Below are 23,529 nucleotides of genomic sequence, written 5' to 3'. Positions count from 1 at the left end.
ATTGTATGAATGAAGCAGGACAGATGTGCAATCACTGATGCGTCAATAGCTGGACGAATGCCCCAGCTCATCAGACCATCACAACTACCCTTAATCTAAAGCACCTGAAACTGGGAGAAAATACATTTAAGTATCGCACGACAGATCAATACTTGCAGCTTCTGAGTCCTTTAAAGTATTTTTTCTTCTGATAATTCATTCTCATACCTGTAAAAATTTCAATACAAATAGAATAAATTCTAATTCTACACATAATAAACTAAAGAATTAGGGCGATTTTACAATATATTTCACCTAAAGTGCTTCTTTAAAGGCGAATGGTTGGGCATTAATTTTATTATATATTCTAATCCACTTAGGCAGAGCACTAATAGTAATATTTAAAATTTCTAGAGGAAGAAATTATATATTTCATTTTGAATATCACTTATGAGGGTAAATAAGAACCTTAAATATTGTAGATTATCTCAAGTGGGTAGTCCTTTTTAGTCTGATTAGAGAAAATTTTCACATAATATTACCACTTGTCATTACTTTTGAAAACATACAATAATCTATAATACTTCTTATATATAGTTGGTTTATCAGAAGAGAAAATTTAAATGAGTAAAATATGAAAATATTATCAACAGTTAAATGAAAACAAATTATTATTTGACACAGTATAATATCATAAGCACGCCATTTTTAATCACTAGTTAATTTTGCATAGCTCTAAATTAGCTACCTTATTGATCACTATACAAACGTATAAACAGCAGTAGGAGAAGGGGAGAGACAAAGACAGAAAGAGAGAGATTATTTTGGAATAAGAACATATTGTTGTTTCACCTATAAGGTTGCAGTTACATTTCACATGTTATCCCTTCTTGGTTTCCCCTCTGAAAACCCCATATCCCATCTCCCCTCCCACTGCTCACCAACTCACCCACTCCTGCTTCCCTGTCCCGGCATTCCCCTACACTGGGGCATTGATCCTTCTCAGGACCAAGGGCATTTCCTTCCACTGATATCCAACAAGCTCATCGTCTACTGCATATGTGGCTGGAGCCATGGGTCCCTCCATGTGTACTCTTTGGTTGGTGGTTTACTCCCTGGGAACTCTGGTGGTATTGGTTGGTTCATATTGTTGTTCCTCCTATAGGGCTGCAAGCAGCTCCTCTATTTGGAACCTTGTACTCAGTCCAATGGCTGGCTGTGAGCATCCACCTCTGTATTTGTCAGGCACTGGCAGAACCTCTCAGGAAACAGCTATATCAGGCTCCTGTCAGCAAGCACTTGTTGGCATCCATAATAGGGTCTGGGTTTGGTGACTGTATATAGGGTGGATCCCAGGTCTCTGGATGGTTTATTTCTTCAGTGTCTGCTCCACACTTTGTCTCTGTATCTCCTTACATGGGCATTTTGTTCTCCCTTATAAAGTAACCACACATTGGTTTTCCTTCTTCTTGAGCTGCATTTGGTCTGTGTATTCATTGTATCTTGGGTATTCTGAGCTTCTGTTCTAATATCCACTTATCAGTGAGTGTATACCATGTGTGTTCTTTTGTGACTGGGTTACCTCACTCAGGATGAGATGCTTTCTAGGTCCATCCATTTGCCTAAGGATTTCATGAATTCATTGTTTTTAATATCTGAGTAGTACTCCATTGTGTAAATGTACAACTTTTTCTGTACCCATTTGTCTGTTGAGGGACACCTGGGTTCTTTCCAGCTTCTGGCTATTATAAATAATCTGCTATGTACATAGTGGAGCATGTGTTCTTGTTATATTTTGGAGCATCCTTTGGGTATATGCCCAGGAGTGGTGTAGCTAGGTTCTCAGGAAGTACTATATCCAGTTTTCTGAGGAACCGCCAGACTGATTTCCAGAGTGGTTATATCAACTTGCAATCCCACCAACAATGGAGGAATGTTCCTCTTTTTCCACATCCTCACCAGCATCTGTGGTCACCCGAGCTTTTTCCTGTGTTTTTTTATATCTCCATCGGTACTGTGTTTGTTCATTTCAAGTCATGGTAAAGAGATACCCTTTTTTATCAAAAGAGAAAAAAAATTGGACTTGGGACAGTTCAACCCAATGGACACAGTAAGAGGATGTAATTTTTCAAAGTTGAACTGAAATCATTTTACCTTATGAGTTTGCCATGAGCTTATGGGAGCATGAAGTTTGAATATTAAATGAACTTGTAGATTCATATACTGTGTCAGTTTGTCCTCAGATTTTGCCACTGTTTTGAGATGTTGTAGAATTGTTGGAAGCATTGACTACATAGAGGAACTGGGTCACGGTGGAGTAGGCTTTGGGAGCTACAGCCTTAGCCCAATTTTAGCCTGGTTTCTCTGTTTCCTGAATGCTGATTTGATGTAGCCAGCAGCTTAATGCTTCCACTGCCAATGGAAGGAACTGTCCTGCTACCATTTCTTCAGGACCTTCTAGACTGTATCCACCCATATTGTTAGCAACATTAAATACTTCTATAAATTGCTCCTTGTTTGGTATTTGGATACAGCAAGGAGAAAGTACCTAATGAGCACCCTCTGTTCTCTCCACATACGCTGGGAGAAATCCTACAAAGTAAATCACAATTCTACATCAGTTGTATAATTGTTGTCACTGTGATACTGAATGTATTCACTTTGGTGAGCCAACCCTCCAGTAAAACTTAATCAAAAGATTAAATAAATTCACAGTATCTTTCTTAACCTAAACATTCCTAAGCTGCATGAACTTATTCATATTTATGGACTTTTATCTATCTGCTCAGTACTTACTCAAATCTTAATCTTCCATCCCTTAAGCTATCTTTTATTTTCCTTTCTCTTCAATGATCAGATAATCTTGCTTTATATTTTATCACAAAGAGAGTAAGTTTTGCAACTTTCTCCTCAAAGCCTAGCTAAGTGTCTTCTCAAATCATAGTACAGAGTATTTCATTTTCTGCCTGAAGAGCAGATTGATGGATTAATTTGTCAGTTGATTGGTTTTGCATTGTGGAATCAAACACAGGAACTTAAAAATGCTAATGGCAGCTACCTTACCATTTAACCATATCAGCCTGTGAAGCTCAGTTTTTGAAGGTCAGTTTCATGTGAACTAAATCACACCTCACAGTTTCTTTCCTCATTAAGAAACAGTGCAAAACAAACAAGTCTTTTAGGGGATAAAGAGATGGCTCAGTGATAAAGAACATTTGCTACTTTGCAGAGAACATGAGTTCAGTTCCCATTAGTCTCTTGATAGCTCATAAATATTTTTATTCTATTTCCAGGGGATACAATGACCCACTGTGTCCTTTTTGAGCATCATGCTTCCACATGGTACACATACATACATGTAGGCAAACTGTTGTAAACTGAAAAAAATAAATCATATAAAGATGGAGGAGGAACAGGTCAATCCAGATTTAACGTGGCTTTACATACCCACAGGTAATTATGATTATCTTAAAGGTATGGATAATTACAGGACAATTTATCTTATCTGGGTGGGCAATTTATATTGTTTTCAGTGGTCTCTGAAGTTATTGTGTGGGCATCTTGTGAATTCAGAATTTATGGATATATTAATCTAACTGATTAATTATAAGCTTCAAGAGTTTTGATATACTGGGTTAAAGGAATTTGTGACAACTAGCTAGAGGGGGTAGAGGACTAAGAAGGTACCAGTGGCTCTGAGGCAGGCAAACTGGAGAAGGGAATACTGCGGACTGGGGCAAGCCAAAAGGAGGTGAGACTACCAGGCAGAAAGTAGCAGGGTATAGTGTGGGATGGTGTAACTTTTTAAATATTTCCCTCAACAAACACCAGCATCAAATTAAATAATAAAATTAAGTAAATGAGTGTGTATTACCACATTTATACTGTAGAAGATAAAAACTATTATAGAATAAGTTAAGGCAAATTTTAAAAAATATATAATTCAAAAGCTAACTATAGGGTGTAAACATGGTTGAGAGAATGTAATTACTACAGCCTCTCATAACATGATTTACAAAAAATATGAGCCATAAAAATCATGAATATTTAACCTGAACAAAGAAATGGATACCAATAATAGTAGTCAGATGATGTATTTTATAAAGATTTCAAATCAGCTATTATGCATGTCTTCAGCAACCTGAAGAAAACCATGTTCAAGGAAGTAAACTAATTATAAAACTAAAAAAGTCAAACAAAACTGGACATAAAGAAACAGAAATTATTACTCAAATAACTAATAAAATGGGGAATTCCTGTTTTCTGTCATTTGTATGATTATAGAACTCAGTCAAAACTCTGAAATATTCAGAATCAGTGAAACCAATGGTATAAAGTCAGATAAAGATGAGATGACCCAGTCAAGAAGTTAGAAGGAAGAATAGTCTGTGCACAATACGTTTCTGAGTGAGAGAGTGTGTGTTTGTGTGTCTCTCTGTGTGTGTTTGCGAGTGTGTTTATATTTGTTTGGGAACAATAACTGCTTCCAACATTATTTGATGATGTTGACCCATATCAGAGAAAGAGAGAGATAATCTATTTACTCATATCAGTTTAAGTGCTTGTCTCTTGTTAAAACATTGGCTCAAGCAAATGGTGGACATGCCAAGACCCAGTGGAGATATGTAAAATTAACCCTATACTTTCCTCTATACTGTTTTTAACATAACTGTGATATATTTCATCATTTTTTATGATGTGGTATTATGATAACTGAGAAAGTAATATTTAGTGATTGTTATAATACATTTGTAGAAAGGTTTAAACACTTTAGAAGTCAGTTGATACATTTGTAAATGTTGATTTCTAAATGTTTTTAATTCAAATTTAATTACTACATTTATGATTTTAGGCATTTTGATTACATATCAAGATATATTTCATACATTTGTGTCTGTTGTAGATTGTTCAAATTATATTTTACTTGCTTAAGGAAATAGTTTGTGGAGTTATGTAGACTGGGTGTTATATTCTCTAGGCATCAGCCAGGTCTGGTGGACAGTGAGGCTATTTGGATCTTCTTTAACCTTTGCTGTTCCAGTTGTTTCATCAGTGACTGAAGTGTGTTGTCAAAGTCTTCAATAAACACTACTTACTTATTAGCACTGTCCTTAATTCATGTTTGGAATATCTACATGTAGGTTTTTCAGTCTTCCTATGCAGTGAAGTTTCTTTGACTTGATTTTTATTTGCTTTCATTTTTATTGGCCCCCACATTTTCTCCATAACTTATTCTGTCTCTTTGGTTTTAGTGTGTCTCTTGGTTGTAGTCATTTCTTGTTTTGCAGTATGTCTTTGTAGAAAGTGTAAAGCAGTTTCAAAGCTTGAATATCTGCTTAAAAAGCTTACACCCCACATGTAGTTTATGTAGTTTGCTCTTTTCTTATGTTGCATGATCTTTCTTGAAGAGATAGAAAGAAACAGGAAACCTACAGATCAAAGAAAGCCCTTCTATACTAACCTCAGCATCACAATCTATTAAATAAGGTTACTTCCATAAACAGGTCTACTCAAAGTCTGCAGCCATTCTACTGTAAATTCCCACAGTCAACATGGGGAATGACTCCTAAAACTTCACTGATCCCAACTCAATATTAAATTTTGGATAGAGGATTTAGTGCGTTCCCCAGCCTGCTTCTACAAAGGAAAGTTAGAATCTCATCCCCATTGCTGAGATAGATCTAGTTGTGAATGTATTTCACAACAATGACTGCAAGTCTAAGTGTTCTACAGATCAGAAAAAGTCTGCTGCCTGGAAATACATGACAGTGGTTCTTGACCTTCCTAATGCTGTAACCCTTTACTATAGTTCCTCGTGTTGCACTGACTCCAAACCATAAAATTATTTTCATTGCTACTTCATAATTGCAGTGTTATTACTGCTATGAATTGTAATGTGATTAGCTGATATGTAGGATACATGATATGCCACCCTTGTGAAAAGGTCATTCTACCCCCAAAGGGGCTGAAATTCACAGGTTGAGTGCCATTGTTGTAGGTGATCATATGACTTGAAGAAGAAGCAGCCATGCTTCAGTAGTATTTGATATTATTATAGATATGATTGAGCTAAAGCATACTGAGTTTTCATATGGTATCAGAGAGAACAGTGTTTCATCTTGAGATTCTTAATTTTGTTTTTGATTTTGTTTTTGTTTAAAAGGAAAGAATATGGGAGCAAACTCAAAACTTGGTTTGAGAGGCTGGAGAGATGGCTCAATGATTACTAGCACTAACTGCTCTTCCAAATGTCCTGAGTTCAATTCACAACAACCACATGGTGACTCACAACCATCTCTAATGTGATTCAATGGCCTTTTCAGGACATTGCTTCTGAGCACAGCAACAATGTTCCTGTATACAAAATCAATAATTCTTTTAAAAAGTTTTATGAATTTTTTTTAAAAGTTGGTTTGAGAGCAAATTGATTAGACACCAGGAAAATCAAGCTGTAAGTACTGATAGCTGCCAAGGGATGGAAAATGGAGAATAGGAAGAGATAAAGCTACATAGGTAGTCAAATGATGGAAGTAAGTGGAATAGGTGGCATCAGAAGAAAGAGGAAAGAGAGTAAATGTCCAAAAATATCCAAAAATTATACTTAAGTTCTGGCTAGCATCCAAAAGAAAAAGAAGAGAAGAGCAGAGAAGCTATGCTCTTTTAAGTCAGGACTTAGAGAAACAAGAAAACTCAATACTACATGAAAAAGCAAGAATTCTGGGAAGCAAAAATACATCAACTCATTAAAAGGATAATTGGTGAACATGGCTTAAATTGGATCAACATTCCTGAAGAATACTACAGCTTCCCTGAGGAATGGTCCCTTAGCTAGATAATTGCCCTTTCCAACTACAGTCTTAGGCCAGCTTCCATTCAAATTACCAGAAGAATGTATTTCCCCTTAATAAAGCTTCACTGCCATTCTGCTGTTCATTTCCCTGTTTTGCATATATATATATATATATATATATATATTTCAATACTTATTAAAAAAATAGTTCATGGCCTTGAGAGAGTGACAGACGGAGGCAACGTGAGAGGAGTTGGAAAGGGGAAAATTGCATAGAATATGGCATATGAAATTCTTAATAATAATAATAATAATAATAATAACAGCATTAGAAACTTTAGAAGAGACTCTGTACAGAAAGATCAGTAAACCAAAACCTGGTTTTGGCAATGATCAACAAAACAATAAATGTATAAACATATATATGAGGACATTCACATGCCGCAGCATGTATGTGTATGTCAGTCTTCTCTGCAAGCACCTTACACATTGATCCATTTTGAGAGTTCCTCCGCTAAATATTAAAAGAAGAGCAAATTCTAATCCTTCTTAAATCTTTGCCAAAATAAATAAGAAAATAAATGAATAAATAAATGTGGGTCAACATTTTGTAACCCTCTCTTTCATGATAGTATTTTCTTGACAATAGAGATCTACAAATGGCATACTAAAACAGAAACAACAGGAAAACAAGGGAGAAAGGAAGGAAGTAATTAAGGAAGAAAGGAGGGGAGGAAGAAAGGAAGGAAGGAAGGAAGGAAGGAAGGAAGGAAGGAAGGGAGGGAGGGAGGGAGGGAGGGAGGGAGGGAGGGAGGGAGGGAGGGAGGGAGGGAGTATTAGGTATAGAAAAAAAGGTGAAATAAAGGTTAGAAATACAGATGCCAAAATTATTGAAATATGTATCCGCAAACTGTGTAGGGGGTGGTTCTAATTCTTTGATTGGGAATGAATGCTTAAGGTCCTGTTCCCCAATTGGTTCTTGGTGGACTGGCCATTGGCTGCTCCCCCAACTGGGCCTGGGGTAGCAGGCAGGAGATTAGAAATATAACTAAGCTAAGGGTAGATTATGGGAGCTGAGCTAGTACTAATGGTAACTGAGCAACTAAGTTAAGGACAGAATTAGCTGGGTTGAGCTGGGAGTGAAGATAAGAACCCATTAGCCACTGGAGGCTTAGAAGTGTCCAACTATTGACCTAAAATTCATATTAAAAATAAGTTATAATGTGTGTGTGTGCGTGTGTGTGTTTCATTAGCAGATCCAAGGTGGCTCCTGGGCAGGGCCTGGTACTATAGTCCACCAGAATTCAAAGCATGGTAGAGGCAACTACATGCTACAAAATTAAATCTGGAAATTCAGCATATTAAAATAATTAGATTTTCCTGTTCAAATAGTAATTTTTGTTGGAGTACAGAGGTATTTAAATAAGGAAAAAGCTCTAAAATGGCATGCAGTGTAAACAAATTAAGGGAACACTGACAAACTTAAATGAAAAGCATTTGACAAAATTCAACACACTTTCAAATTAGTAACACTGAACAAACTAGCAAGATAAGGGAAGTACTTCAGTATAGTGAAAGCTATATATAAAGGCCCATGGTAGATATCATACCCAGTGATGGAATACAAATTTTGTGGAGTAGAGGTTTTTGCAGTATGACCTAATAGTCTTTGGATTGACTTGGTGTCTTTATTATGCAACCCTTTTTCTTTCTGGTTTTGTTAATTTAGATATTCTTTCTCTGTTTTTTAATTAGTTTGGATAAGACTTTGTCTATCTTGTCTATTTTCTCAGAGAAAAAACTCTGTGTTTCATTGATTCTTTGTACTATTCTCTTTTTCCTATGTTATTGATTTCAACACTGAGTTTGATTTTTTTTTTCCTTCTATCTACTCCTCTTTGATGTGTTAGCTTCTTTCTGTTCTAGAGATTCCAGGTATGTGGTTAAGTTGCTAGTATGTTTCTCAGATTTCCTTATGAAGGCAATTAGTGCCATACACTCTCCTCTTAGCATTGCTTTCATTGTGTCCCATAAGTTTGGACATATTTTGCATTCTCTTTTATGAAATACTAGGCAGTTTTTAATTTCTTTCTTTATGAGCCTTGACCCAGTGGTCATTTCAATAGAGAGTTGATCTGTTTTCATGAGTTGATAGGCTTTCTGTTGTTGCTATTACTGATGAAATACAGCTTCAACTTGTAGTGATGTAATAAGATACAGGGGGTTATTTCAACCTCCTGTATCTGCTGAGACTTCCTTTGTAAGCAAGAATGTGGTTAATTCTCAAGAAGGTTTCATGAGGTGCTGAGAAGAAATAGTCTCTTAAGTTTGGGTGAAATGAAATGTTCTCTAGATATCTGTTAGATGCATTTGATTCATAATGCCTATTATTTCTCTTTTTAATTGTTGGATGACCTGTCCATTGGTGAGAGTAGAGTGTTGGGCACTGTCACTATTAGTATGTGGGATTCAATGTATGATTTAAGCTTTGGTAATATTTCTTTTATGAATGTGATTGCCCTTGAGTTTGGAACAATGATGTTCAGAACTGAGACCTTGTCATAGTGGATTTTTATTTAGATAAGGATGAAGTGCCCTTCCACATCTCTTTTGATTAATTGTGGTTAGTCATATATTTTGTTAGGTATTAGAATCACTATGCCAGCTTGCTCTTGGGTCTACTTGCTTGGAAAATCTTTTTCTAACTTTTTATTCTGAGGTAATTTCTATGTTGTCTCTAGGTTGTTTCATGTATGCTGCAGTTCACATGTATTCTATTAGTATGTACCTTTTTATTGGGGAATTGTGTCCATTGATATTGAGAGATATTAATGACCAATGATTGCTATTTTCTGTTATTTTGGTGTTAGTGCATGTGTGTTTGTGTGAACTTGTCTTGTTTTTGATGATATGGAATTACCCCATCACTTTGGATTAATTTTGTTGCTGTTGGTTGTAGTATTAATGGTGGTATAAGTGGTGGTGGTAGTGACAGGTGTATGTTTTTGTGTTTGTGTGTGTGATTCCTTTATTTTGGTTTTTCTGGTGTAAAATTATTTACTGCCTGTTTTTGTGGCGGTAGTCAACCTCATTGGGTTGAAAATTTTCTTCCTATTACAGGCTTTAAGTATGATTTTGAGGATAGATATAGGTTAATTTTGCTTTTGTCATAGAATGTCTTGTTTTCTCCTTCTATGGTGATTGAAAATTTTAGTATAATACTGTGGGCTGGGATCTGTGTTCTTTTAGAGCCATATGACATCTATTCTCTGGCTTGTAGGGTTTCCTGTAGAAGTCAGGTATAATTCAAATAGGTTTGACTTTATATGTTATATGGTCTTTTTGTATAGCTTCTAGTATTCTTTATCATTTATTATTTTGAATATGTATGTGGCAAGGGAACATCTTTTTCTGATTTCCTCCACTTGGTGCTCTGTAAGCTTGTTACTCTTTTATAGGCATCTTCTTCTTTAGAAAAGGGCAATTTGTCAATATACACAATCATGTAGAATTTCAGATAACTACTGGAATTCTGCTGCCTTGTACAAAAGGATGGCTAAAAGCAAAAAGTCCTGAAACATATTTTTTTAATGCACAGCCCTCTGTAGTAACCAGCTGTCTTGATTTACTTTCTAGCCTCCAGATCTGTAAAACAATGAAAATGAGTTTCTCCAACATTGTTATATGGACCCTTGTGGATTTTTGAATATGTTCAGACCAAGGAGGTGTGACAGACAGTATTACAGTATTAGAAAGTGTGGCATACATACATATATACACATACACATACACATACACATACACATACATATACATATGTGTGTGTGTATATGATATTTAGTCATTGGTAAATACATATGATGTAATTATCCATTGGTATGTAAATGTATTGATATATTTCAATAAATATTATGTATTTATCTGTATATATTTATATGTTACAATATTATAATTCTACATTAGCATTGTTGAGACTCAGATAAGAGTGCTGTTTGGGAGGCTAAGTCCTCAACCCGATCTTTAGTACTGGAATCTTTTGCTGCCTTTCACTTTTTTCTTATCTATCATCTAAAAATATTTTTTCTAATGTGCAAACCTATGTTTATGTAGCCTCTATTACTCATATATTGTGTTAATCTACTAAAAATTGTTCAAAAATCTTCCCTTTTTCTATTTATAGTCTAACCATTGGCTAAAACAAGACAAAAAAAAGAAGACAAAATCACCAAGAAAAAACACTCCACCCTGCAAAAAAAGAAACAAACAAAGAAAACCCCAAAGTCATGTTGTACTTGATAGCTTTCAACTCTAAAGTTCTGTTTCTTAGTGTAATAGTGCTAGTTATTGTAACTGGTAAACCTTTGCGTTTCTGTGACCTAGCCAGTATAAATTTTCATCTTACTATTGTACAGTCCAGTGTATGAACTGCAGCTACTCTGAGAAGGGACCTACTCTGGCAGAGACTCTGACAGCTTCACTATGCTTGGCCCACAGATCACCTGCCTCTGCCAGTTTTCTTTCTGAAATGCAAATCTAATAATATCATTTTCTTTGTTATTTTTACTGTGAATTCCTTATTATGTTCAGCATAAAATTCAAGCTCCTTAATTGGCACGGAAGTAGTGCTTTGTTATGAACTTTTCTGTCTCCTATAAAATCTGGACCCATGCATTGGAGAGGTGCTTAAGTACACCTGTGTTTCAACATTTTTTTCACCGTCATATAATGGTTTCTTTTGGCATTGCCTCCTTTTTGATGCCCAGTAGGCACTACAATGTCCATCTGGCAGAAGCCAACTCAATGTCACTCTGATCTTCATGGGTGGCTTCTTCAGAGCAAACATCTGCAGACGATAGACTCGTCTGTATTTTCCGACAACAGCTCTCATTTGACATGATATTATTCCACAATATTTGTATTTTCTTTTTCTTTTTAACCTAAAGCAAGCTTTACAATTACAGCGTACAAAAGAAAATGTTTAAAGCAGTTCTCAGCAGTGTATGTTGGAGGACTATGTTAAAGTAAATGTGTGTTATACATTTTATATTAAAAAAATATTTCACAGAAACATGTTAACTTTCCTTTAAGCTGCTCTTTTCAGCTTTCATGTTGTTCAGAACTAATTCCACATAAGTCCAGTTCACGAATAGTGAAAAGACTGTCTCTTTTGAGAGACCTGGTCTCCGAGTTGTTTACAGATGATGATCTAGGATGCTAAGTGCAGACAAGAACCCTGAGATTCTTTCTGCTTATTTCATTGCCAGCCATATAATGCATGCTAGAGTGAGATAGTAACTTTTTCAAAATATTATAAAAATCCACTGGATAGTTACTGAGCAGAACTAAACCTAGTAAGATATAAAACTATTATGCATGGGACTATGCAATGTTGAAATTTCTTGGGAACTGACATGTTACTTAAGTTTACAAGTGTCATAGAATAGCTGTAATGATATATATTAAATATTAAAATTTTACTTGCATATTTGGTACATTCATTTAAAGAACAACTAATCTCCAAAAAAGTTCCTAATCATTTTCAGTATTTAGGCCTCAGGTGCAAAAGCAAAGGACACAAATAACTCTCATAAAGCTATATGTATTCTACATTACTGAGGGATACTTATAGATAGAAGTGTAGCTTTTTGAGCATAGCATTTAGTTATTTAGATATATAATCACCCAGATTGTGCTATGATATGTTTTTATCCAGGTTGTCCAACATTTCCAATGATACTTTTAAAGATAAGGAATTAAAACAGAGTCCTTTAGTTAAAATATTTCCTCTGTATTTAGCCTTCAAATATTATATGAAACATGTAAAAAGGAAATTGTCTATTAATTCAATTAAGAAGAAATTCATTATATTATACATATTCTTTGGTGAAATTGATATTAAATCTCACAGTTACCTATAAGTCATGATGGAAGCAGTATTGATAATATTTAAGAATTTTCTTTGCACTTTCAAGAGCACTTCAACAGCTATTACATTATTCATACCAACGGATAGCTTAGAATTATTTTGTCCGCATGCCTGCAAAAGCAGATATTTAAGAAATCTAAATGATTTTTTTGAAATTATATAAAGAGTAAATTGTTGTTGAATTAAGAAGTCACAATCAAATCTTCTGATCCTAGGGCTTCAATATTTAAACAACAACAAAAGACAGAAAAGGAAGCTCTTCAAAGGATGAGACCAGGAAGACAGGAGTATTCTCATTCCCCGAGGCTTCAAAGTTGAGGAACTAGTCTTGCCAATTCTAACTGTCTCATTTATTCAAAGAGATAGAGTAGAAAGCTCAGAAGTCTTTAGGGATCCACTCCAAAGGCACTGAATTTGGCATCAAAAACATCCCTAAAGCATACATTGGAGTAGGAGCAAGGCAAGGCAAACATTTGTTGTGACTTTCTTTCTTTTTATATGATTGTATTAAAGTGCTTGCAGGAGCATTAAGGACCAGAAGCATCTAAAGTAGAAAGACCTTTGGGATAACGGTGATCATGAGTTAAAGTTTGGCCTATGGACACAAAAAGCATCTTTCTGTGTTGTAGAAAATAATAAAATCAATTCAGATGAGGCATTCGGGGATAGTAAATCTAAGTTCTGTATCTCTGCCAAAAGTTGCAATAGAAACAGCCGCATTTCCTCCCAGATCTGTTGTGTGTGTTGTTGTTGCCAAATTCACCAGTGTAATGTCCATTAAAATAACATCTTTGGGAAAATAGCACAGTGCCAACATTGCCTGCTAGAATGAGAGAAAACAGAAAATGGTACTTAGGACAATCTCTAATAGACTAACTGTGGGTGTCCAGACTTTAAAAACTCCTCATAAGATACAGAAAAAGGAAGGTATTATCTTAGAACAAAGTTAAGTTTTATCATCAGATTTAATCACAGTTCATAGCAAAAGAATGAAATGTGTCATCACGTCACTGATCTCTGGCTCAGTGATCTTTGTTTTTCAAAGCAATAGCATTGAAATGACTAAAAATGAATATATGTTTAGGAATCTTGCTTATGACTTTAGAGCCTTCTTTGAGTTTGAGGGGTGGGTTCATAATTCTTTTGAGTCAATTCTGTCCCTAAATTCAAGCTTTTAATGGGTGGCTCATTACATTCCTATTCCATTTAATCTGAACCTATTTTTCCCTATCTCCGAGGCATCTGTTTTCTGATTCCCAGTGCCTGAATTTTTCTGAATTTCTTTTTCAGGATAACATGCCTCACTGTGAACACTCTGAATGTCCACCATCATACTCTATATCCTGCTTCATGAAAATGTATCATTGTGAGATTTGGCAATGCTTTTGAAAACACTATTATCTCATTTCTTACACTCTCTTTAAATGTGCTTATTTTCCTGTCATAAGTCGCCCTCTCATGACCCAGACTTGTGAGTCCCACAAATTTGCTCTTAACTCTGACCTTCCTGAAGCTTGCCACTCTTGATTAGACCATCTCTGACTTCCTTTGGTTCAGGATATGGAAGGATGACTACTGTACATGTCATATTTAAACTAGAGATGGTTAACTCTGAACTGTATTGACAAATAGAATTCTGTAGTGATATAACTGCCTTTGGCCCATAATCCTGTAAGGAGTCACAGTGAACTCACAGCCTCACTAACTTGACTTTGGAAGGATTTTTTTTTTATTCTGTCCCAGAATACCTGTCTGATGTGAAGAGCCCTTTAATTCATATCTCTCTAGGCAAGTTCACACACTACATGTGTACAGGTACTATTGACATTTTTGATTGTATGTGTATCCTATTGATTCTGTTTCTGTGAGGAACACAAATGGCAGAATTTTAAAACTGATTTATTCATATTCACAAAATGACATTTTTCTTATCAGACAAAAAGTCTGAAAACCACAAGTGCCTCACTGGTTTATTAACATGATAATTTTATTTGAATCATTTATCTAAATGTACCTTAATTTATTTTTATGAAAACATCATATTATTAAACTTTACATTATTATATGTATCTTAATTTGTTCATTGACCAATATATGATAAATATTTGTCATGGTTGATAATTTTAACATTAATTATTAAGAGAATTCATAAGTTTGAAATATATAAATTACACATTTAGTAGGTGCATCACATGAGTCTAGCAAACCATAATTAATGGATTGAAAGTTATGAGCATTTTAATTATATTAAAACCACTTTGATAATCTCTTCAAATTATAATAAAATTAATAGTGTTCAAATATTTATGTATAATAGAACATACTTATATATTGCATCTTGTCACATGACAAAATTCTTATGTATCTATAGCTGTTTTAGTTAGGATTCCATAGAATTACAGACCAAAAGGATCAATATATCAGCTTGAAAATAGTATCAACAATTAAATCAAACCAGGCAAGCTGAGAAGCTGGCAGGTTCTTGGTCCTTGGGTCTGAATAAAGCCCCAACAGTTGGACCAGTACCACAATAGTTGTTTTTCATAAGGGTAGATTGGTGGCAGTGGCAACTAGTACTGACTTGGTCCACTAGGTGGGGTGGTCATTAGTTCCAGTCTGGCTCCTAAAGCTTAAAGATTGCCAGGGACATAGCATACCTAGTTTATTATGAGTATCTAGAAACTGGTTCTGTTATCAGAAAAAGAATCATCATCAGCCCATTTTTAATGCACTAGTCTTGCGCATTTATGCTTCAATAATCATGCATATATAATATAATATTATTTGTATAAATATAATTAAGTCAGTTTTAACAACGACTGAAGGACTGTAGTGTCCAGAGAGACTCTACAAATACAGAACACAGTCTCATGTATCCACATTTCTCTATGAAAATACTTATAGCAGGTTTAAGAATGGGTCTTTTGATAAAATATTCAGCATATCGCGTGGTTTTTATTTTTCAGGCATTATTTTTGCTTACTTGTAATTGAATTGTTCTTTCAAAATAATGGCTTGGTCACTGGCTATCGCAATCTGGAAAACTGGCTCCACCTCTCACCTGCCACACTCTGGAAAGTCCTGCACCTCACCTGGACAGCACAGTAGCGGATAGCCCTGGTGTCAGGGGAATTGGAAAGCCAGCCAAGCGGGCATGAACATAGACAGGGAAGACCTGGTTCCCCTTAGGCCTTCTTCTTTTCCACCTGTGGCAGTTAAGAGAGCTAGAGCAGCCCTGCCCCTTGCAGCTGCAGCAAATAACGAGATCCGGTCCTGTACCTCACCTGGGCTGTACATTAAAACTGACCCTGATGACAAAGATACAGATGAGCCATCCCCCAGGGTGTGAGAGGAGGAAAGCTGTCCCATCCCTAGCTGCAGGACTTGAGAGATTGTCCCTACACTTCAACTGGGCAACACAGTAGCCCTGGCTCTTGTGGTACAGTGCTGGTGAGCTGGCCCCAAGGGCAGAGCAGCTTAAGCTCCTAGCTGGCTGCTGCGTTGGGTGAGCTAGCTGAGTTAGTGCTGGAGAGTTTGCCCTGGTGGTATGGGTGCTAGAGAGCTAGAAGGCTGCCCAACTCAGCACCCGGGTCCAGATCCAGGGCTTTGAGTTGGCTGACCCCAACGTCTACCTTTTCTATGAACTGCCGAAGCATGTGAAGGGTCCTGTCCTGCAGAACTAAAGCTAGAGCCTCTCTTTCACACAGAGCAACACCAGGAGATCCGAGAAAAGTCCCAGTAACAAGCAATCCAATATTGAGAGTGCAGCAGAAGCCAGAGGCCTCGAACTAGGTCAGTGATTAATTGATATGAACATTTGCAGCAAAGATGTGTGGACACAAAGGTATACTGTAACACACTATAATATCCACAATGAGATGTTTATTATTATTATTATTATTATTATCATAATTTTCTTCTGGTGAGGAAGTTGCAAGAGCAAAGGGTACAAAGGATACAAAGGGACAGGGATATCAGTCAGTGAAGAATCAGTTGAACATCTTTAAAAATAAAATAAAATAAAGGGTTGGCAAAACAATTTTATTTTTAATTAAGAAAAAATTATCGTGATAGTTAAAATAAAACCTATTCTTTTAAAAAACTATTTATTGGTGTTATTTCAAAGTTTAGATTGTTATTAAAATATAGCTGGGTATTTCAAAACTATGCTCCAAATGTAATGATGAGGAGAGAATAAGAATACCTAATTTAAACTATAAAACAACTAAATTACTATCTATTTTATTAAGTCAACAAGAATTGTATCTGATTCTCTATTTCGATTAAATTATATTTATTTTTACATATTAAATATTCACTAATAGGCTTGAAACAAGTTTTTGAATCTGAAGTATATGGAAAGTAATCTCTAAACATTAAAATATGAAGCTTTGTTGTAATGGAATTACATTTATAGTAATGGAAACTTCCAAATAATAAATAATATATTTTATTTTTGCTAAAATTCCCAAACATTTGTGTGTGTGTATTTCTTAGAAGTTTCTTATACATTAAAAGTAGAACTTTTTTTCCACACAGAACATGTACTTTAAAATGGGCATTTTCATGTTTGTAGTCACAGTTTTGTAAACAATTTGAAATAATTGTATTTACAAAATAAAATTGCTTTGCTCCACAAAAAGAGTGGGAAGATGGTATATTGATGTAAATATATAAATTATGTAATGGGTTTCATGAGGATATATACAATATTTGTATACTAATTTTCCCTGAGAATCATATCTCCATGTTAAATTAGCAAGTTAGGAAGATCAAATTTCATCCCATTAGAGATACAGTAATAACTTTGTAATTAGTAAAATCAGTGTCACACTGTATAATCAGCTCACTGAACATATATATTACAGTAAGAAAAAATAATGAAACATTTCTTGATAGTAACATAACTGTCCCATTAAAGCCTTGATTAACTTTACAACAATAATACAGTATCATTTTACTTTTATAAATTAGCAGGCAAATTGGAAATATATCAAACAAGGCTCCTGCATCTTTAAAGGAGGGGAGCCTGCTTAATTTAAATAATATAATGCTGGCAACATTAATGCTTTATTGTGGGGAATTTAACAACTCACTTTGGAATGTGAGACCAAAATTATGTTTCAGCAGTTCCCTGGTAAATGTTTCAAGGAATGCCATACGGTCCCTAGGCACTGCATGACATACAGTGGTATCAGAACCAATTGATGTGTGTAATGACAATTGTGAGCATCCATTCCAGATGAGCTGACCCACCCCGATTCCACCCTGCTGATCCTGTTTGGTCAGCAGGTAACTTCCACCATCTGTTTCTGTGATAACAGCTGAATTTGTTTCCTTTATGTGCACCTAAATGGTGAAGGATGTTGGATATAAGATCCAGCTTGTCCGTCACGGGCTATTGTACATTTTTCTGTTTTATCTAGAAAGAATAATTTTAGCTTAGCAGGTATTTTCTTAGAGTAATATGAAAAAAGTTTTTATCCTGAGCATAATCAGACTAAGGCATATACATTTTAAATAGGTACCACACATACATACAATTACAGAGATTGGTGGGATTTGTTCTTTGTTATAAACATCCTTACGACAATATCATAATAATGACTTTTAATTAAGGATTTTTCCCGATTATACAACTACCCGTGGAAACTGCACAACTTTTAGATTACATATATGTCCTGTTGCTTTAACTAATCGGCAATCTGTTTGCATTGTTCTTTGTATTTCTTCTCCGAAGCCAAGAATCACATTAATTAATTAATTAATTAATTAATTAAAGAAACTTTGCCAATTAGAAAAAAGGCAGCAATTAATTCAAAGAAATTTTTGAGAATTCACAATTTGGGAGTATTTTTAGGCTTTGATATATAGCACACAAAGATTATGTTACTCCAATGTACTTTTTAAAAATCTGACATGCTGAAGGTATTTTGTAACTATTCATTTTTTTGTTGTTGTTTATGGGGTGTCTGAAGAAGTGGTTCTTCTATAGCTCCAATGCTCTTGCATTAAAGTTCATGCAACTAAACAGGATTCAGTTACGTCACAATTATTAGCCGCTCTGTAAGTTGCAGGAGTATGCAAAATATTGTGCTTCACCAGTCACATGCCACTAATTAAACAAACACACTGAGGGAGACTTTGACATCCCCAGCAGAAGCTCTTTAAAGACAATACTCTAATTTTGGCCCTGCGTTTTCTAGTCAAATGTCTTAAAAGATTATGTCACACATTTTCAAAATTGATCAAATATTTCAAATAATCACAGGTTATTAGAAAAAAACATGTAAGAATAAACTTGCAAATGCATCACTAACAAATATGTTCATTTAACAAATAAATCAATTATTGTTATTAAATATTGATTTTATCCCCTAATTTTTATTATCCTGATAAAAATGAATGGCATAATTGGTGACAAAATATGTGTTTGGATAAACCATTTAGACCTCGATCATGATGAGGTTACTGTCATTTCTTCAAGAAAAATGCTTCTATATCCCTATGTCTGTGTATGAAAGGATTTTTGCTGCCATCTAAATTTTTTAATCCCCATAGTAAGTCAATTAAAAGACATTAATTTTTTCTACTTCACGTGCATGCTTAGACACACACACACACTCACACACACACTCATACACACACACTTTTACTTAACAGTTTTGGAGGTGATTTTTTTTTTCAAATCCATTTTCATTGCTGCTAAAGTTTGCTGGTTCACATTTTCAAATACTATGGTCAGTTTAAATGTGTGTGGATATATATATATACTTTAAGGTCTTCTAGGGTTTACCTTTAGCAGCCCTAGTATAGTACTATAATAATACAAGATGTATATTTATAAATTTTCAAGGTATCCCATGTAAGTAGATTTTTACATATGTTTAAGGACCATTTGTGGCATAAACCAAGAAGCTTTTTCATTACTCCTGATTATCATCTCTACTTATGTACTTATGAGATTACTAGAGAGCACGTTGACTTGTAGAAATCATATTCTTGAAGTTTTATGATGTAATATTACTAAAAATAACCCCACTAGATATTCCCTAAGAACTGCCCAAATCCTGATGATCCTTCAGATGTCTTCACACTCGCAATTCATTACACACCCAAGGAAGATGTTCCCAGGTAGAGATGACTGTGATTCCTGTTTTTAAGTGAGCAAATAGAGTTGCCATTGTATGGATATCCTCATGTAAACTTGCCTTTCCATCTAATCTTTATTAACCCTCACATATGATGAAAGCTTGGTGCACGGGGGCATTACATAGTGATTAGTTCACAAATGTTCCGACTCAATTAACACATTAGTCCATCATCATTTCAGGCTTTCTAAAATATCAATATGTTTTCAAACTGTTGGCTATTCATAATGAATGATAAAATATACCTTTTAAGTTTTTCTGAGAAAACTAACTAGTGTATGTTGTGAATGGCTTCCATTGTTAACACAAATATACCTACTCTCTCCACAATTTCGGTTTTAAGTTACATTTTACTTTTAATTTAATTATGCATGTATGAGCTTATTCTTTAGAGAAGACCTAATGCATACCCATGTTACCAGCAACAATTATTTCCCTCAAATGTCCAGGAAAAAAGCAGAAAATTTCCTGTAACACACTTAAAATATCTGAGGATATTTAATATTACTTATGCCACCACACTCCAGATTAAAGGAGTTTTACTGAGCCCTTTATTTTATTTCCACAAAGTAATCTAAATTAACAGTTTGTTTGCAAATATTAAAGTAATTGAGTTTCCTATTTATTGGAAAGACTATGATGAGTAACAGCCTTAGATATCTACTTAATTTTGAATAACCTCTACCACCATGCTTTCATGAATTGTCATAAATTATAAAGAAGTAAAGACAATTGACAACTAGCAAAAATATTTGCAACAGTTAATGCCATGCTAATACCTTCCGTTTACACAAAGCTCACAGTAATTTTAAAGGAAATGAGGGACTGAGTCAGCAAAAAATTCATTCAAGAACAGGGATCTCTACCTGGGAACTTCTTCCTTTAGTGGTGTGAAGACAGCAGAACAAAGACCAGGATTTGGTCAGTGCTTAGGGAATATCTAGTGGTATTGTTTTTAATAATATTCCATCATAAAACTTCAAGAATAGTAGTTTTCCAAGGCAATCTGTCATCAAGTAATCTTGTACATTGAGATGGTACTCAAAAGTGGTGAAATGTCTATTAGAGTAATTCAAACAAGACTGGAGTGTGATGTCTCACGGACAAGTGGTGTTTCAGTGGGTTAGGAGTTCGAGAGAGAGAGGCTTTTATATTGAAGCCCAGGACCTCAGGATGCTGTGACATCAAGAGAAGATGGCAAGAAGGTCCAGAAGCAAGGGTGCTGTTAACTGTGTCCAGTGGAATTGGCATATAGGAAAGTCATCCCATCTCTAGGGCCAGGTTTAAAATGTTTTGCTTGATAATGGCAGCCTTCCCCCCCCCCTGAACTTTCTCTTGATTAGATAGTGGAAATCTTTTAAAATTGTTTCCAGTGTTTTAATGAAGAATGTGATCAACGTGACAAAGTTTTATGAAGAGTAGATGACATTAAATATAGCCCTAACTTATGGAAATATTCATAAATATAAGGTAATGTACTTAATATATTTAATTAACTATTCTATATTATCATATTTATACCTATCATTATATTATATTTTGAAAAGTTAAAGCTATATGTAATTATAATTACATGTATTTTGAAAATGAGAAGGGAAAGTAATATGGTAAATAAGAGGTTGTAACAATAATAAGGAAATGTGAATTAGATTTAATTCCCCATCATGCTGCCCCATCTTAGGTAGTTAAAAATCATTTCAATGTTTTCCTGTTTAAATCGCATATTTTTTTTCCAGATAATTTCTATTTACAGGAAATTGTCAACGTGACACACGTTCTATGTGGGGATAACATTAGAAAGCTAAAAGGGATGGCATCCAAGTGAGTAAGATATCACATCAGCACCCTAACTACTTCACAGCCCGAAGACAACTGTGAGGCAGCCAACACAAGGGCAGGGAGAGGCTGCCAAGGAGCCAGATGCTATTGCTGGAAAGAAAATTTCCTCAGCTCAGCATCTGGATGTCATAATGCAATCCAGAAAAATCAAGGACAAACGAAAGTTTTATGAAGGGGAATTGTGCCCTTAGCTACATGCTGTGCATACTGCAAATGGTGTACCTTGATATAGTTCTTATTAATTTAAAACGTCAAAATCAGGTGACATTGTTCTTGAATTTTCTCCTTCCTAGTGATATCTCTGAAGACATTTACCTCTAGTTTTGTGGTCATTTGAATGTCGTGTCCCCGATAATCTTGAGTGTTTGAACACTTAGTTTAAGAAATGTGGCTATGCAGAATCAAGTACCTCACTCCTCAATCCTTGAACCTCAGAGGACAGGTTTGAGTTTTCATAGTTCCGGACGTTTTCAGTGCATTCTCACTACCTCTGGCTTGTAGTTCAAAATGTACACTCTCAGGTCACAGACCCCAGCTGCCATGCTGCCACTGTGTCATTGTGACCCTTCTGTGTCTGTATCTGTAAGCCTGCAAAAGTAACTAATACCATGTTGTGACAGAAGGTTTCATACTTGTTTCTTGAGTGAAAAGCAATGAGCGTTTGAGAACATGAGGCAGGTATAACTTTCCACACATGTGTAAAGAGGATTTGAGAGGAAGTTTTGCCTGTTTCACTGCAATATTCAGTAAAGACGCAAGACCTTCAGATTCTGTAGTCCTGATATTTTCCTCTAATGTAAACAGTCCTCATAAAAAGAAAATTTACCCATGGGAAAATAAAAATATAAACCAAAGATTAGATGGCTTAGCTATGAGTCCTTATTCAAATCATAAAAATATATGTCTAAAAAATTTAATGATCTTTAAAGAAATTATTTCTATACTAAAATAAACATGAAAAAATAACTATTTGCAAAATGTATTTATACAAATCAAATATACTGTGTTATATAAAATTTAATGATTATAATACCATGGTTTTGATCAATAATGTTCAATGCATTTAAAACTTAATTTAGTATAAAGTGATAATAGCATAACAGTTAAGCTCCTCACACTGGCTACTGATGTGATACGTTTTAAAGTCATGAAATTATATATTAAATAATACAATTTAATTGAATAAGTTGTAGTCACAGCCTATTGTGTTCCATGCATTAAAAATTTTGGAAACCAATTTAAATATAAAATATGGCCTATTTCCTTTACTTGAAAAAAGTGTAACTAGGTGATATTTGAATTTTTTCTATATACATCATTAAGTACCTAGACAAGTACTATTCTCAAACTCTACTTTGTTTTACCTCAGTCAGTCAAATTTCCATAGATTTTGGAATTTCTTCTGAATAAAAATATTGATTTGTATGCTTGGTTATTCATGTCTTCTTAATCAATGGTCATGCTAAGATTCAGTCTTTAATAATTCAAAGCAATATTAAGACCATTTCAAATGATAAAAGTGCTTTTATAAAATCTCATTTATACTGAAAGTCATTGTTGATTTTTCAACCTGTGAAGAAGGTAAATTTGTGCTCAACATTTGCGGTCAGCCTCCTTGCATTTATTTAGGATTTGGTTGGTTGTCTTCAAACTCCAGATTCTTCTGGAGGGCACTGGTGTGCTTGCTGGTTTTGTAGATGTGTGCTCTCATGCCTGAAGTTCATTAATTGTCCACCTGCTTGGGTGTACATGATGCTATGGGAAGGATCAAGGAAAAGCACAACTGAGTGCTATTTCTAGATGCTAAATAAGCCTGCTCTTCTGCTTAGAGAAATGTAGTTTGA

Source organism: Mus musculus, chromosome 14 (assembly GCF_000001635.26).
Source record: "Mus musculus strain C57BL/6J chromosome 14, GRCm38.p6 C57BL/6J".
NCBI classification, from domain to species: Eukaryota; Metazoa; Chordata; class Mammalia; order Rodentia; family Muridae; genus Mus; species Mus musculus.
Note: the sequence above shows the minus strand (reverse complement) of the source record.